The sequence below is a fragment of the Rhamphochromis longiceps genome, linkage group LG8 (assembly GCF_057381845.1).
Source record: "Rhamphochromis longiceps isolate RC_006_pf linkage group LG8, R_longiceps_female_GT1.1, whole genome shotgun sequence".
NCBI lineage: Eukaryota > Metazoa > Chordata > Actinopteri > Cichliformes > Cichlidae > Rhamphochromis > Rhamphochromis longiceps.
The window spans coordinates 25174630-25187689 of record NC_140564.1 but is presented as its reverse complement, the minus strand read 5'-3'; the positions used below and the strand labels follow the sequence as shown (position 1 = coordinate 25187689).

The 13060-nt window shown below is 42.7% G+C and overlaps 1 protein-coding gene across 3 annotated transcripts in view; it reads left to right on the top strand.

Annotated features, from left to right (window-relative positions):
* Window positions 1–216: 216 nt before the first annotated feature.
* The window catches only part of LOC146663777 (C-terminal-binding protein 2), a 95767-nt gene continuing 82923 nt past the window's right edge, over window positions 217–13060 (top strand). Inside the window, exon 1 of one of the 3 annotated variants that reach the window (XM_085416688.1) lies at window positions 217–620. The gene's annotated coding sequence lies outside the window, so the exon portion shown is untranslated. Of the gene's footprint in view, window positions 621–1587; window positions 1607–13060 lie in introns of those variants that run through there. The other 2 variants (XM_085416690.1, XM_085416689.1) reach the window with 2 other exon arrangements.

The following is a 13060-nucleotide window of genomic DNA, read 5'->3' as shown; positions in this document are numbered from 1 at the left end:
CCGCATCATTTATGCTCACCGCGGTAGAGGAAGGTGTGTGTGTAACAGAGAGAGGGGGGGGGGGGGGGGGGGGAGAGACGGTGGTGTGTGTGTGTGTGCGTGTGTGTGGTGGTGGCGGTGGTGGTGGTGGTGGGGGGGTGTTCTTCTTCTTCTTCTTCTTGGTTTATGTCATTGGTTTAAACGACCCAAGACCCCGCCTTTATAAAAAAGAGAGTTAGACATAGTGTGACTACAGCCAAAGAGAGAGAGAAAGAGAGAGAGGTAAAATAAAGCAGAGAAGCAGTTAGACACCTACTCGGCGTTTATGCTCCGTCGTATTTGAATAAACAAGGACTCGCTTCAACACATTGTAGCTCGTTCCCTGCTCGGCTATCACTCCTCTCTATCCGGTTGTTTCTTCTCGCCTGCCCCTAAAAGAGAAAAAGAGAGGGGGGAGAGAGAGAGCCCGCGAGAGAAGCCGCTCGTGCAGCGCGCGGAGGATTAATAATAAGGTGGAATCAGAATTACTCCAAATCTTATTTCGTGTCCCCGAAGCGGATGATGCTGCCGCCGACGTGTGCCTAAAAAAAAAAAAAAAAAAAGTCGGCTTCTCAACTTGCTATCTGATACCATTCATCCAGGTAAGACTGCATTTACAGAAGCAACACCAGCCGTGCAGATTTAACTCGTGTAATTCAGTTTTGGAGGAGGGATGGTGGTGTTGGTGGTGTTGGTGGTGAGGAGGGGGGTTCAAAAGAGAGTTGGCCGCCGTTGGGTTTCGGGTCCGCATACGGCTCTGACCATGTGTGTCCACCTTACTGCGCCATGAAGATGGGGGAATGGTCGGTCGGGGTGGGTTGTACACACGGGAGGGAAATTATTTCTGACCACGTATATAGCACGCTGTGTCAAATGTGGACACGACCGGACCGCGTTTCCCTCCTTACAGTGTTGACATTTACGTTCCTCACCTTTACATGGCGAAAGGTAGCTGTTCGGCAAAGGCATGCGGAGTGTATTGTTTTTGCACACAGCCAGACCCCTCACGGAGTGCGTGTCGGTTAAAAGAAAATAGGAAGTGCATTAGTAGAGTGTCTGTTGAATGGCTGTGGAGTTGTACAGGCTGTGTTGTGCTTTCCAGCGAGACTATTTGCTCATAAATCCTCTAATACCCCATGCTTGATCCGAATGACTGAGTTTTTGTAGGCATAATAGTGTTGTAGAAGACGTCATCCTGTGTAATCTTCAGCGCTCCTCGCTGCTCAGCCCGTGTCTCTTAAAAAGAAAGAAGAAAAAGGAAAGAAAGAGAAACGCACGCGCAAAACGCACGCACACAAGTCATCCCAACAGGAGCACATTTGCTGCATCACAATGTCACTGACCATTCACGTGTTTGTGTCCTTGCACACATTTTAAGACCTCTTTTGGAGACACTTTGCAATAAGCTGTTACGCATGGTTACGGAGGATCAGAGGGCCCCTTAAACTTTTTTTTTGAATTGCAGGGCCCCGCAAATAGATAGAAGATCAAACACCTGCATCTGATGACATTTTGCCCCGAGGAAACTCACCTGAAAGGATTTGGTGGTTTAGTGTGGAGCTGCAGAGGTGCAGTTTGCCAAATAAAAGTAAGATTTTAGAAACTGATTAACTTAACAGTTGTTAAGTGGATGGCGTTCTCTTGATCCCATAGACGATGTGACTTGAAAACCGCTAGAGGAGAATAATGAGCTGTTTTCTGTAGTCCCTGCTCTTAATCAGTTAGCTGTATTTTACATAGAGGTGAGTGTATATTATTTTAATTGCTGAGCTGTTATTTGCAGCTGGAATAAAGTATCACTTCTGGTTGGGTAAACTTTAAAAAAAGTAGTAAAGAAAGTGCTTCCTCTGTTTACAGCCACCTTTAGGTGCAGGCAGCGTATAAATGAGCTGCTAATTGCCTTGTGTTAACTTGTTAATTACACCCACTAAAGTATTCTTACATATTATTGGACTAATTAATTCACTGATTACTCTGAAAATATGACAACAGGACACGTGTTGGATTAATGAAGAACCGGGGTTATCCCAATTCCTTATCGCTCATCATTAAAAACATCATCGTCAGTAATTAATTCTTGTCAACTAAGATAATTTCCATCCAGCACCCACACCAAAAGAAAAAGTATAATCTTGATATAATCAAAGTAAATAATTGGATCACTGCAAGCTAAATAAGAGGTGACCTCTTTGTCTGTGCATGTATTGACTGAGAAGGGAGGGGGGGCGTGTGCGCCTTAAGGAATATCAGACTGTTACAGATGTGTGCAGCTTGGACATCTGCTCCGTTGTCAGCCATTGTCAAGGAAGCAGTTAAGATGGTGGGCAGATCAGCTCAACAGAGCTCCCTTGTCAGGAAAAAAACGATAAACTGCAAAAGTGCAGCAGGAAAGAGCTCCTAACACAGAGCGGTATTCTACATTCACAATTACTCCTGGTCCACAGTGGATCAATTCCTCATTCATAACCAATAAAATCGCTACACATACGTTAAGATACATATTTTTTTGCAGAAGGCACCCTTTGTTAGGCTCACCTTCCCACACTGTGAGTCAGTGTTATCATTTAGAATGGGACCTGTCATGTTTCCACAGAGGAAATTGAACAGACTCAGTTAGCCGACCCCGTGAAGAGCCTGCCCTCTGCCATCCTCTCCTGTGTTGCCGAGCAGCACCCTATCACTCAAGGCAATTGAACGTCTCTGAGGGGACCTCTGTTAGCCCCGTGCAATATTTATTACCATCCATCATCCCAAGACTCTCGCTATATGGGTGAATAACAGTGGCTGCTAAGTTCTGTGTTAAAAAGTTCCCTCGCCAGCAACCATTAGAAGGGATTTATGAGAGCGGCTTCCCAAGAAGTGCTGTGGAAGGGAGAGGGAGCATGTTTTAGAGTTGCTGCGTAGCCTGCCCGCTGGGCTGTGCTGCCAAATATGTCATGGTTAAAATTCTGACTGGCTGAAGAGCTGCCTGAATGTCTCATTTCCATTTCAAGTTTGTTTTCTTAATAGGTTCTATTGCTTTAATTAATTAGTAGACTGGAAGAAAATTTCCCTGAAAATGTCACTCTTTCACTGTTTTAAACCTTCTTTGAATGGAATGTGTTTGGTTTTGGGTGGAGGGAAACATTTTGAAGTGCTGGAAAGTTGCATTTGGCATTTTTCTTTATTTTGACCTTTAGTAGATAAAACAACTGATTATTTGCAGCTGCCTTGCTCAGTGCTATAGTGACACGTGTAGCATTTAATACACCATGCTGTGTAATTCCCATATTTGCTGAATTGTGAAGCTAACAAGATGTCTATTTTCAGTGTATTTTCTTTGTAGATAGTAATGATGCTGATCTAATGTTCACTGTGGGCTTTAATAAGAATCAACTAATGTATGCATGCTGTGCATACAGAGCTGGTAAATTCTGCCTTCATGTCCTTTGAATGAGCCTGTGTGCATGTTGTGTGAAAATTACGTGCTCGCTACATCTCGATGTAGTCTTTGATCCTGCAGAGATGAGATGGGAGAGGGTTTTTTTTTCAGTTTTCCACTCTGGTGAGATTATTTGTTTGTCAGGGTTGAAAACAATTGCAGTGTATCTAAAAACGGGTGAAACCATGGGTATGGGACAGCACCCTAAACGAATGCCTTATTACGCTTCTTTTAGGTCAATTTGAATATGTGTTTTAATTGGTCTCTGAAGGCTAAGACTAGTCGTCTTTTTTTTCCTGCGTTCCTCAAAAGTGCCTGTGTGATGTGACTGCGTAGAGCTGACGAGCCCGGGGGCAACGGTGATCATTTGAAGCTCGCTCAACGTGCTCATTATTTCCAAGCAAAGTGAAGATTGATTTAGCTGAAAGCTGGGATAGTGTTTTTAATGTTTACTTTTTCTGCTGTGAAAAACGTGGCCGTAGAAACTGATCGAGACGGTAAATCCGGCCCCAGATTGCTCTTGGTCAAAGCAGAGAACTTGGAAACAAGGTCTTTGCTACTCACGGCAACAAGAGATGTCATTACTCAGCAAGAGGTACTATCTCATGCTTTGAAAACTCTTCTCACCTTTAGAAATGCTGTATTGAAAAGATATCTCAAAGAAATAGTTTACTTGTCATTCCCATTTCTTTGCTTTTTCTCTTAAGGCATTGTGAGTCTTCACTTTTACGCACATTGAAGAGCGCGTGTGTTCAGTGTGGGTGTGGTTAGAAGGGGACTATCATCGCTAACCAACCCCCACCCCCACCCTTTCCTATAATTTCATTGACAGTAGCAGCAGTTGTGTTCTCCAGAGCTACACAGGGGTAAAGGATAATTGGAGCTGTGGATGTCTTTTTCGTGGTAACGGGGAAAGTGGAACCCTGTGCCAGCACTATTCTCTGTACTATACAAAGGGACAAGATCCAGCGATAGGGTGTGCATAAGAGATCTACAGTATTCGCTAACACAAACAGATGTATTTTATTCTGACTGAAACTAGTAAGGCTGAACCTCATGTGGCTTCTGAGTTGGCTGGCAGTTTTTTTTCCCTGCTGTTATTGGAGTGGATGCACTGCAACAGCCACTCTGTGCTTTTACCTTGCACCACTCTACATTAGTATCAGGGGAGAGCGATGTGCCCGTGTAATAAAGTGTAGGTGCATTGTCTTTCAGCAGTGCAAAAGGTCACGCAGCGCTTGTACTTTGGCCCCTGTTGGCCGTGTCAGAGACCATCTTGTTAGCATTAAGGTATGAGTCGTTTGGCAAAGCAGCACTACAGCAATTAGAGTTATTAATTATTTTTTTCATAACTTAATACACTTTCGTTTAATGCATATTAATTGATGTGCTCCCAAATCTGCACTCACATAATCCACCAAGGATTTCTCAAAGGCAAGCACAAAAGGCTTTTATTATCTTAGGAGGAAGTGGTCTTTTGGGACGTAAAGTGCCCCTACTCAATTGTGTATTACAATATGAAACAGACGTAAGTGAAATGAAATTACAACATATCATCAGCACGGTGAAGGATCCTATTGAATTATTACCTCGGCAGCGCCATTGTTGTAATGTCAGGCTTGCTCTCTTGGATGTGACAGAGGTTTTTTTTATAAAGTCTTCATGCAAGGAAGTAAAAAGCAGTTTCAAGGTTAAACTGTGTGAAGGCCAAATGTTTGGGGAGGCTGGATTAATTTCATGTCCCATAATGTGATTTGCAGTATCTCCTCCTCTCCTGCCCTTGGTTTCTTTGGAGATGTGCGAGCCTGATGAGAGCTGAAAGCAGGAGGGGAGGACAGGGGGGGTGCTGCTGTAACTATCTGCTGCATTTATAAGTGTTTACAGGACTCCTAAATGGAATTAGGGAAGATGGTGCGTGCTTACAAATTCACCATCATTCCCACACCCTGTCTCATTACTGAATACTAATTCAGAGGTTATTCCTTTGGTGCGCGGCAGAGAAAATGAGCTTTCTCTCACACATGCTAGCACGCACAACCACAGACAGACATATGCTTAAATATAAAATAACAGAACACACACCCAAAAAAGCGCAATCACACGATGGGCGCTGGTTCCCGAAAAACAAAAATTAGTGGACGTTATCAATTGCAGGGCAGGCTACGAAGGAAGGGGGACCACCATGAGAACAGCAGCGTTTGCAATACAAGGAAGTGATAAAATCAGCAACTGAGGTCACTGCAGGGAGTGTTTGAGGTGTAATACTGGTGGGTGAGTGGGTGGGTGAGGGTAAGTAGCACCATCTCATTACTGCCATGCTGCAACATCAGTGATTGAAGTACATCAACACTGGGGCTGCTCAGTTTTGGTACTTAGATTAAGATTTCTGTCCAAATGGAATCAGCAGCATGTGGGTCATTCTCTAAATTGGGATGTAAATGTGATACACTGTGCGGACAAAAGATGCTCGAGGTGAAAGACGCAGCTCAGTACACCTGTGTGGACTGTGTATAGTTCGGATGTGGGTTGAGTAAATTTAACGTGTGGATAGCTGGGCATTTCTTTCCCAGTCTCTCCTTAGGTAGCTTTCAGTGAGGGCAGTGAGTATAATGAGCTGTAAAATGAGTAGGGAACAGCGAGTTTAGGCTGTCTGTTGCAACATGTTGTAGTATTTTAAACCTCTCCTTGGCAGGGGTGCGCTCAGTGGTCTGTGCATCAAGTTGCTGTTCCTCTCCTTCTCAATTTCCTGCAAAATATAAATGTAAGTGGCGTCAGTATCACCAGTGAATTTTGTTTTTTGTTGTTTGTGTGAGTTTTTTTTTTTACCTCTCCAAGTTCAGCTACAGTCAGATAAAGAATTAGATCTGATCTTTTGATCTATCCTTAAGCATTCACCCCCCTAATTTTAGGGAATTGTTGCTGATGCTATTATAGGGCGCTGGCTGATGCATTTAACATATTAGGGAAATTAAGAAGCTTTTGTTTGTAGGATCTCTGAAACAAACTGTTTTTGCCCCCGCTTTTGAGACAGTGCATTTCAACATCTTGCAACACACTGCTTTTATCAAACACAGTAGAACACGTCACTTACCAGATACTTTGTGGTATAAAGTATTGCAGCTGTGCTTTGATGGTATGAAAAACACCCCATGTGAGGTATTGGCATTTCAAATGCCTTCAAACTGCACTTATTCATATTTACCCTTCACATACACCCTATAGCAACGCCAATGTAGCCCTGTAGCGCTATTATATGTCTGAAAGTGCAGTTGGTAAGAAGAATGAAAAGACCAGGGCTGCTGTCTCACACTTTCTTATCTTGTTTCCTCTTTGGCTTTTTTCTTGTCCTCTAATGCACATATCCATCTCCACACCCCCACCCCTCCCCCATGCTAGTGGAGGTCTCATTGCTTATGTAATGTCTCTAAACATTTGTGCAGCATTAGGGGAAGTCAGCCATGCCAAAACTGTGCAAAACGTCCCTCTGTGCACCCCATAGAGGTGGGACAGATGGCAACCCTCGTTCCCAGTCTTGTAAACTGCCTGTGACAGGCGAGATGGCATATACACAGCTGAAGTAGGGCAACACTAACTAAAGCTTTACAGACAGTGGTGGACACAATTGCATGCACCCTCATCAGTGAGGTGCTTACTATGAAAGCCTCGTTTTATTGCATTTAGCTGTTAATTACAGCACAGTGTTTACCGCTCGCAGATTCGTGGAAAAGTTGATCCGCACTGTAAACGCACCGTCGCTTTGCCCCGCCTGTGATCCAGATTCTGGCACACCTATAACAATTGCTATCAAATTCTCGCAAGAGATCATCCATCACAATGTTAAAGAAGGTGACCCGGAGTTGTTTTCTAATTCAGTCGTTAATCACCGCCACAGCAGAGTGTCGGGCACTTTCACTTTGTTCCCCTTAACAACTCTCTGGGCAGAGTCCATTACTGAGTAAACAGACAGTGAAACACAGAAGAAATGAATGAAGCTGCCCAGCACAGAATCCCCAGAGGTGAGATCAAATGGCAGGCCCGGTGATGATGAGGGATGTTTATGGCTGGCACTCTATTAAGAGGAGGCTCTTTCCTGCTGGCTCATAATGAACATCTACCTTGTGAAATGGTTACTTGGAAGCTTTTTTCTTTACACTGAATTACTGGTCATTTTCATCAAATTTTGCCCTAATTGCTCTCAGCAGTGAGTCAGGGGAAGGGGCACTGATAAAAAGAATGAGTTTTAGGGTAAGTTGGCAAGGTGACTGGCTTATGGCAACATTAGCCATTTTGATTTGAATAAATCTCCACCACCGTTTCTCCCCCCTTTGTATGTTAATGAAAGCCAGCTCCGTCCTTGTAGGATGATATTTCAGGCCTGAACTCTTCTTCTTTTCTCTGTTTACTCGGCAACGCCTCCTCCAGATGTCCCCCACTGCGGGAGGCTTTGAGGCAAATGTGAGAGGCTTCCTACTAAACCATACACTCTCACACACACAGACATGCACACACAAACATGCACTCTCACATCACCTCTGGGGGTAGCCACTTTAGCTGACCTGTTACGAAATATGACTTCATGGGCTTCAGACAAAAAGTGTGTTGTTTCTATCAAGAAGAGACTTAAATATTGCTGACAAAAGGTGCAGCGGATGTGTTGGGGAGAAAGGAAAAACATCTCTGAAAGGAGAATGTTTTCGTAAATCACAGACAATGTACCATCTGCACCCGGCGGGGTGTATGAGCGACACTGGACTACTGCTGTGAGGAACTATTGCATTGTTATTAAATGGCTGTTGCCTCACTGGCAACCATATTAAAGCCTCAGATCCTGTGCCTGATGCAAGGCAACGAAGAGGAAAAATTTAGGAGTGGGGTGGGTGGCAGAAAAAAAAATCCCAAACCAGCCTGGCCTTCTGGACATGTTGACACAATGTGCAACTGCAATTGCATAGATTAGAAGATGGCAGTAAAACGTCTTGACAGTGAAAAGAAAGATTTTTTTCCCCTCTCGTCTTTGCCTGCTCTAACCTCTCTTAAGTCCTTGTTGCTGTCCATCACCACTACTTGCTCAGCATCTTGCACATGCTGCTGTGAAAGGGGAGCTTTTTTCATAGGTAGGATCTATGTCTTAAGAAAGGCAGATGTTACAGTTCGGGCTATACCAGAAACTCATGCTGGGAGGGTAATTTTCTTTTCCTTTCTAGATTTTCTTTTTTTTTTTTACTATGACCATATTCAAAGAAGCTACTTTTTATCCCTTAAGCAGTTCATCTTCAAAATTCATTTACCATTTTTTTTTTACTATAGGATGTTCCTCCCATCTCATGGCGAAGGAGCCTGGATCTACTCGTGCTATATCAGCGTGCTCACTTATTGATGACGGGGTTCATTTTGTGCACGTTGAACTACTAGCAGAGAGTTCGTGAAATGCCACTGAAGAGCGAGAGCTGATTAGCTCGTCTTGCTCTCCCCTCATTTCATTCTCGCACATTCGCACGCTCTGATAACAGTTTCTTGTTAACTTTCTTTGTGTCAGAGGTTATTAAAATGATGCAGTTTGAATATATAGTTGCTGAATTGACGCTGACCTGTGCCAAGCTTTCTGTGCAATGTCTGTCTGTTATTGAAGGAAGTATTTTTTGTTACTTTTTTCTTGTATTTCCTCCAAATGTTTTGACCCTGAACAAACTGCAGGCTTTATGAAGATTGTCCAACCTCCCCATTTTGTTTAGTTTTGGTCAGTTGCTGAAAAGAAGCTTCAGCGATGTGTAATTACATGGTTATTATTATTTTTATTATGGGATTTGGGGAATTGTTTCTAAATATTTTCTTTTTTCTACTTTTCCTAAATGGCATGCAGTGCACATGTGCTTTTATACACATGTAAGACTTAGTCTCTGAGGGTAATCACATATTTTTCTGGGCTTCTAGCGTAGCCACTGGAGACTGGAGTCAAAACTGCCTTTTTGCCCCCCTATCATTGTTTCCAAAAAATTCGAATGAATTTTTAAAAAGTTAATAAAAAATAATAATACGATTCTGAGCCTTTAAAGGGCAAAGGTACCAAAATTCCAGATATTAAAAAGCCTTCCCTGGTGAGAAATTAGAAGTGGTTGACAAAGAGGACAAAAGACTCAGCTATTTTAATAATCTCTGCAAAAGACAGACCTCGGATCATTTTGTCTTATCATGTAGAAAAGTTACAAAAAAGAGAAATGCATATATTTCTATCACATAACACAGATTCATTGCAGGGCAAATACCACGTATAGTCACCCACCAAGGGCACATTGTGAGCCAGGAAAACCCCGCTGGCCTGAGAAAAAAATAAATAAAATCCTAGTATTTTCTCAACTGTGACACAGAACGAGCACAAAACCCGAGCAATACTTGTAAAATGTGGAGTCAAGTGACTGTCAGATCAGTAGCTCTGTCCCATCCCTGCTCTGGTAACTCTGCGAGGAGTGAATTTGTGAATGCCCATAAATATGCATACGTACTTGAACTCTGCTGCTTCTTTTTTCTGTTGTTTTTTTTCTTTTTTTCTTGACAAAAGTTTCCGCGGGTCTTGAAGGCCGTCATGGAGCTTGACGAAAACCTGACATTTGGAAAGGTCTGCGAGAGGGATTTGTTTGTGACAGCTTCAAATTACAGTGGCACGGAGGGAGCAGGAGAAAGGGGAGGGATGCAGAGATTGATGAAGAAAATGGCTCCTGCTTATTTAAATGTCAGTTCAGCAAGGTGAATGCCTAAGCTTCTTTTTTCCCCCGCAAGCATTACATGTGTATTCCTCACAATGGAAAAACATTTCTTGCCATCTTTTATTCTGTGTGTGTTTCTCACCGTCTTTCTGTTTGGCTCAGGCGGTGTTATTGGCAGGAGGCTTTATGCCTTGTGAAGCTTTGCCAGCATCTTGACAGTAACCACAAACCATTTAGTTGTTTGTTTTGTGTAGGTAGTGACTGAAGGACCAGTCACTCAGGTCCTATTTAGACTGGAGGTTTATTCTGGACCATATATGCAGCAGTATAAAATACATATTAATTTTCCGACTCTTGCGCTCTCTCTGCAAGTGCAGAAACAAAGCAAAAGTAAGAAAGACATCACTGCGAGTACAATCTGGGGGAAGAAAGCACACAAGGAAAATAACTGATAAGTATGCTGCAGTTTCTGTATATCCAGAGTGATTTCTGTTATGTAACAGCAGTTTTTTCCCCCCCAACAAAGGCTGTTACTTCTTGTCAGCCCTCAGCGCACTTACGAGTGCACAGGGAGCTCTGCCTGTCACTGACCTTTTTAATAAGGATGAGATGACCGAAATACACCAAGTGTCCCTCGGTGATGATAGCCAAATGTCACTCAAACTAAAGGACTGTAGCCAGACTTTCACATTGAGATTCCAACAATAGTACAGAGGAGGGAATGCAGAGCCCCCTATCTCTTTTCCTTGACAAATAGCTGATGACACTGTTGGATTAAGTCCTCACAAGTCATGCCAGCTGCTGGAATCAGATGACAAGTACCTCCATGTCTACGTGTCTTAATCTTTTTCAGACACTTCCAGCCGTCGTGTATAACTGGAATATTTATCACACAGGTTGCAAAAGCCAGTAAATTATGTGACTTAAGTGATGCCTGAGTTTGACAACTGCTTTCCTGAAAGGCATGTGCCCTTTTGCCTACTTTTTCATTGTGTCCTCCTGCCATGACACATTTTATTGAAGAGCTGTCTGCGGGCGTACCACAAGAACTCTATGCTGTCTCTAAACTGCAGCCTGCACAAGTTCCCACAGTAGAAAATAGACTTTTCGAATCAGCTACTGCAAACAGAACCTGTTTTAACAGAAGCATTGCCCATAATTAAACTAACGCATAGGAAAGTATGCTGGGGTGGCTCCCGTGATTAATGGAGCAATTACATAATCCATTACACTGAATTATGAATGTGCTAATGATGAGCTCATGTTGGGTAATGATTCCTGGAGTTTGCTTGTGTAAAATATGAAGAGGGAAGCAGAGAGGACTGTCGGTGTTTGCAGATGTTCCTCTAATCACTAGGAGGTAAGGCTAAGGAGGAAAAAGAAAATGTGCGACTTCCTACAGAGAGTGGCACCTCCACCATCACGGGTCATTGCTTCCTGTTCTAGAAAGAACGCCTCCTACTGTTCCCACTTGGATTAGATGGCGTAGATTTGAGTGTCTCCTGCTATGAAATACTAAGGCCATACTAATCTAAATTAGTGTTTTATGTAATTTTTATGATGGGAGCATGAAGTATGCAATTAAGGAGGCAAAAAGACAACATAAAGGATGACAGCTGGTGACTAAGCCCTGTCATAATTTTCTCGCCTAAAACAGTGACTGGCTGCAAAGCATTAATTTGTTGTTTACATTCTTGTGTCTTTGCTATGCTTGCTTTGGTGCAGGAAATGCCTCAAATATCTTGTATCATGTTAACAGAATTCTAGTTATATATTAAGTAAAATCAACTGTTTTTACTTTATTTGCGAATTCTGGTGTTTTTTGGTAAAGATGCACTGATCGACCGGCCAGGGGTCGGGATCGGCCGATTTTCCGTGTGCTTGGCCCAGATTGCCTGGTGAGTCTCACATATGTCCAATTATGAGCTGGTCTGTTTCATGCATGTCGTTTTCATGCAGAAAATAGCTGCTCACACAGTTACGGCTATATGCTAACATATTGTTTGTGTGCTGTAGCCATGAAGCAACCTTATTGAGAGACTTAAACACCCTCACCCAATTGAACATGCCCAGTTTGAACATGATAGCAAAAGGAAAGTGGCTAAATCTGAAGTAGCCAAAGCTCGATATGAGCCTTGGTATAAGCAGTGAAAAGACCAATGCAGTTGCAAGGAAAATTGCGGAGATGGGTCAAAACAGGGTCAATGTCAATGCAAATAACTGTTGTACCTGCTTTTGTTTGTTAAGCTAAAATATGTCAGGTAAAGTCGGGTGTACAGCTAGTTTTATTTTCAATTATGTAAGTGAGAGTAGATCCTGCAACTTACTGCAGTGTGTGGGAAATTGTAAAGTTGAATCATTTCTTTTATCATGAAAACCATTAGAACTGAAGAAAAGTTGGGTTTTCTTTGTATATGCTGTCAGTTATAGTGCTTCGAACTGAAAAGAAAATTGCAGCGGATAGATCTCTATCCTTCAGTCCAGCTGCTACAGGTGTATAAGATCAAGCACCGAGCCATTCAGTCTGCCTTTAGGAACATTTGTGAAAAAATAGTTTTGAAGAGCTTACTGAATTTAAGTGTGGTACTATAAAAGGATGCCATCGTTGTAATAAGTAAATATAAATAAGTCAACTGTGAGTGGTATTATTGCAAAGTCGAAGCCTTTAGCAACCACAGCAACTCAGACGCAAAGTGTCAGACCACATAAAGTTACAGATTGGGGTCTGTAAGCGCTGAAGGGTGTGGTGCGTCAAAGTTGCCAACACGCTGCTGACTGAATAACTGCAAGGTTTGAAACCTTTTCTGGTGTTAACATCAGCACAAAAACTGTGCACGGGGAACTTCATAGCATATGTTCCCATTGGTGATGAATAGTTGTGTCCAGATAGCGTAACTTTAATTTGCTAGCAATAGCCAGA